Source organism: Pyrus communis, chromosome 6, assembly GCF_963583255.1.
Source record: "Pyrus communis chromosome 6, drPyrComm1.1, whole genome shotgun sequence".
NCBI classification, from domain to species: domain Eukaryota; kingdom Viridiplantae; phylum Streptophyta; class Magnoliopsida; order Rosales; family Rosaceae; genus Pyrus; species Pyrus communis.
The window spans coordinates 10,014,327-10,019,607 of NC_084808.1; positions in this window are offsets into that span (position 1 = coordinate 10,014,327).

A 5,281-nucleotide genomic window follows, 5' to 3' on the forward strand; every position below is an offset into this window, starting at 1 on the left:
GCAAATTCAACATGAATATGATTCTAACTCGACCTTATTCTAATTACTTTTCAATCCAATTTCTCCTCAATTCAATTGCTTTCAATCTAATTACAAAATAGTAAATGAGCCAATTGTGCAAAAAAAAAAAAAAAAAAGAGGAATAAACGAGCCATTAATGTGGAAGAAACTGTTGGATCTCTTTTAGAAGTCGCATTAAACCTCAGGTTGTATTTGGTAATTAGATCGGTTTCCAATTACAAAATCAAATGCATATATTTCCATTGCAGTTTGGAATTTGGAAAGAACAATGATGGACTTCACAAAATTGTGAAGGAATTTCTCTACAAAACACTTTGAGTTGACTTGATGTAGATGCCAAAGAGGTGGTGGAGAGCATTAATGCACTGGAGGAAAGCCATGATTCAGATGGTTGTGTAGTGGAAGAAATAGAGGTGCTATGTACAAGATTTCGAAGTTTCTCTTGGAGATGGCAACGTCGTGATTCGAATATTGTCAAGCATGAGCTTTCTCAATTTGTGCTTAGGTTTGATGATTTCCATTCTTTGATTGAGCCTAGCCTTTTTTAACAGATGATAGTATTTACGCTAAGGAGATGGGGGAACTAAGTCTTACTGATGAGTCACTTTTATACTATTTATTTTAGGAAAAATTACATTTAGATTATACTTTCGATACTTAATTATATATTGAGACAACACATTTTAAACATTTCAAGAAATGACATTTTTTAAACCCGCGTAAGATGACATCATGTTCGGTTTTTCCGTTACAAACAAAGTTACGTATTTTGTTAAATAGCGATCGGCGGTGATTCGAATCATGCAAATTATATTTTGATTTCTCTGCTGTTTTTCTTTCTCTCTGAAGTTTATCTCTTTTGATTTATATTTCGTCATCTCTGACGAGACGATTTTATACTATGTATTATTCCCTATTCTTGGTATATTTTGGTTTATTATTTTAGTGAGATTTTGATGTTTTGCTATATGTTTTTAATGTAGGACACACGAACTTGTTTTGAGCATAAAGTAATCAAACGGTGGAATTTTTTAGTGATTCAAATTGGAACGGGTTCGTGAATCTATCAAGAAGGTTGTATCAAAATTTCATAATTTTATCCAGAAGCATCTGATCGTGGCAAATTAATTTATGCCCAGCGTGCAGTGTTGGCAGATTGAGCTGCAGAACTTATTTGTGACTTTTGGGCTGGAAGATGATGGATTTTGAACTTAGGCGCTTCTTGGAACTTGAAGATAAGGTCCTAATCTTTGTTTTGAGTCATTTTGGGCCAGCTTTGGAGCCCTGAAGATAAAAAAAACGTGGCTATCTTTTTGATGGGCAGATTTTCTAGTCAGAATATTAATGTAATTTCCTAGTTATTCTTTTGTTATTTTATTTCCTAGTTTTTAGAAAACCTTTTCTATGAGGTTTTGAATTTGGAGTAGCATAAATAAGGCTTTTAGCCATTAGGGTTCTGGGGTATAAATAATGGCTTTTAGCCATTAGAGAACTTCAAACTTTTTACCTACAAGGTGTTTTCAATCCTTTTTCTAGTTAATATATTTTCTTTAATTTTTATTATGATTGTTCGTAACTAAGTTATTTTGCTAGGACGAAGCCATGAGCTTTAACATGAATATGTGATTTTATTAATTTGCTTATGAAGGGATGCATGCTTACTTTGAATTATTAATAACCGTAATTAACTATCTAATTATCTTAATGATTCGTGACCATTAGGGATTTTAGACAAATAATTTGATGCAATTTCTGTTGGAACATCACCCTGAATTGAAGAGGGCTTCTTGTGATTACTAATTAAGTTCACTTAAGGCAAACATCACGCTTTTAAGGGTTGCATGGTTTTTCAAAGAGTTTTCACAAAACTTAATGAGTCTTGCATGTTTATATTTGATTTGAACATCACAAACGGGTTGCATGTTAGATATATGTTTTCGCTTGAACATCTCGAGAAAAATATGCATTATTAAAGCCTAACCTTCAAAGCATGTATGTAGAAATTCATGAGTATTAGGTAAAATTGCATAGGATTGTTAATGGTGACGGCAGAACCCTAGTGTTTAAATTGTTTTCCAAAACCTTTGTCTTTTGCTTTCTTTACTTTGTCAATTATTTAATTATTTTAAATTCCAAAATCAACCTTTTCAAAACTTTGTTTTAAATAATTAGCTAAGAATTAGTTTAAATACAAATTATTCAATCAATCCCTGTGGAAAACAACATTGCTTGAGTTGCTATACTAAGACAACCTTGTACTCTTGTAAGTATTTTTAAGTGTTTTTATCTCAACTTATGTAGGTGGTAAAAATCCTATTAATCTCCTTCAATTATCTCTCGCCAAAAATTCTATTCGAATCATTGAAGTTTTCTTTGAAGGTAAGTGTTTCTCTAAAGTTTATCTCTTTATGTGTTACGATTTAGATTTTTGCAGTGTTGTGTGTTTTTTAATTTATTTTGGTTTAGATTTCGAAAGTGTCTCTGATTTTTTAGTTTTTTATTGGTTGCATTAAGTTTTTTTTGGATTGTTCTTATTTTTTGCAGCCACGGTTCTTTAGTTTTGAAGATTTTGATTCGGTTTGACCTTATTTGATCGAGTGTTTGGTGAATGTGATTTTTCGTTGTGCTGCTTTTGTTTTTCATTGAAGTTCCTTTTGTTTTTTGCCATATAGTTATCATGTATATTTGTTAGAATTGAAATGTATTATGAGTTAGTTTAATATTTAGCGAAAGTTATTAATATTTATGCAGCATCAATTCATAGAAAAGTTTTTTTTTGAGGGGGGGTCACAAAAAAAAATAAACATTTAATAATTTTCAACGTAATACTTGTGCAACATCAGCTCATAGAATCTTGAAAAATCAATTGGCATAAGTTTTGGGGTGGTGGAGGGGGGTAGGGGTACCCCCTTCTCCCCATTAAGCATTTAATAATTTTCAACGTAATACTTATGCAACATCAGTTTTATACAATCAACGTAATATAATCACCGTGATGATTATATACTCAGATTAGAACTCCTCAACCTAATCTGATCAGCTTTATATTATCAAGGTAATATAATCAGTTCGGCGTGCTTATACCTTCACGAATATAATCATTGTGACCGAACCCTGTGCCGAAAATTTGTGAACTTCGCAGAACTAGTAGCCTTGTCTTTAGGGTCTAGATACCGAAGGCTGAGACGTATTCCTTCCTCGACCGCAGTCTTAAGATCAAGAGGCCAACATCGCACTCAACGTGACATCAGCATATTTTAATCCCCAGCCAAGCTCGGCCATTGAGTTGGCATGCCCCGCACATAACCGAATGACGTAGTTAGCTCATTAGTTACTCGACCTGCACGCCACGTAGGCTTGGTAGCTTTTAGGGTCAACATTTTGGCACATTCGGTGGGACCCAGTAAAAAAGAAAACAGTCATGGGAAAGTCAACTACTAATCTTCCAGTCCAACACCTAGGAAAAGATGGTTTGCCACAGGCACATAATCCTTCTGCTGCTATGACACCTGAGCCACAAGTGCAACACGCTGAGAAAAGGAAGTTAATCCCAACGGTCAGACTCGTGATACAGAAATCTTCACCAAAACAACAAAAGACATTTGTGTTGAAGGATTAGTGGAGGATTGTGATGAGGGAGGTGGTGAGGCCTCGAACCCACCAACTAGGTCATTTCTTCGACGACGACTTCAAGAGCAATCTCGGAAATTTGAGAAAATGGTCAGCCAACACTTAAAAAACATACTTGAAGAAATGCATGATAAAACGTTGTACATAACAGGCTTCGAAGTACTGGTTAATAAAGCTCATAAAGGTGGACCTGCTGATCATTCCAGGCATCCAAGATTTAAGAACAACCCCCCGCCAGCGATACAGGTCGAGACAGGATCCGCTCGACTCAAAATGATTGACTTAGAGAAATATGGTAGGTTAACCAGCAGATAGGACAGATTTAACCAAATAGCAGAAACAACATCTGTTGACATGGTCGAGGTCTAGAGAATGATTGACTTGGCCTTGAGAAAGGGGCATAAGTTTCCAAAATTCATTCACCCAAAGGGTTCAGGATCCATAACTTCAGCCTTTTCACTGGAAAATCATCCTTATCATCGTTAGAACATGTGGCTCGATTCACTGCTCAATGTAGAGACTTTAACATTGATTTCCATAAACTAAGATTGTTCAATTTCTCATTAACCGGCTCGGCATTCACGTGGTATATAAAACTTCTACCCAACTCTATCCAAAGTTGGGAAGAACTAGTCAAAAAATTTCATGAGTAATTCTATCAACCAGGGATGGACGTATCAGTATCTTTTGGAGCCAGGATGGCTCAAACCTCTGACGAGTCGCCAATGGAATACCTTATGAGGTTTAAGTCGGCCAGACACTGGTGCCGAGTACCTCTCCCTGAAGTTAAGTTCATTAGGCTCGCCCTAAATAGCTTGGATGTGGAGTACAAAAAGAAATTCTTAGAGGCAAATTTCTGAGAATATACGAACTAACTCAGCATGTCGAGCAATATGATTATTTGCTCCGAGAGAGGAAGATCTCAAAATCTCCATCCCGATGAATGATTTACAAGAACCCTACGGTTAGTTATGCATCAGCTAAAGGAGAAGAGTCCCAATGTGCCAGTATAGATGCGGTTGAGATAGTAATCGACAAACCGTACATATTCAAAGAATTGGCTCATGCTAAGTCCAAGGATTCCAAAACCTGTTTGGCCTCTGAAGAAGCCGCCATCAAAACGTCGAAAGTTTATACTTTTGACATCACTAAGGTCGATGCCATCTTCGACCAATTGTTACTTGCAAAAATTGTCATGCTACGGGCAGGGCATAATATTCCCAAGCCCGAGGATTTGAAAGGAAAGACATTGCAAGTACCATAACTCAAACAATTGTGTGGTATTTCGTGACGCCATCCAAAGCTGGATTGACAATGGTAAACTGAAATTTCCCAAGAAACAAATGATCATTGACACCAATCTTTTCCCTACCACGACGGTAAGCATGGTAGCTCATCTACCTAGGGATAAAGGAAAAAGGAAGGTCGAGTTCGTTCCAATGCAATTCGTCCCTAAGAAAAACTTTCGACCATGATTGAAGATTAATTTATTTTCAAACGAGCCACCTAAGGACTTTTTAGGATCAGCTATTGTCGAGTCAATGTCGAACTCTAGTGCGGAGGAAACTGAGGGGCCGATGGTTTTATGTAGTCAGTGCAAAGAAAATGTCATCTTAACTCAGTCGAAGGA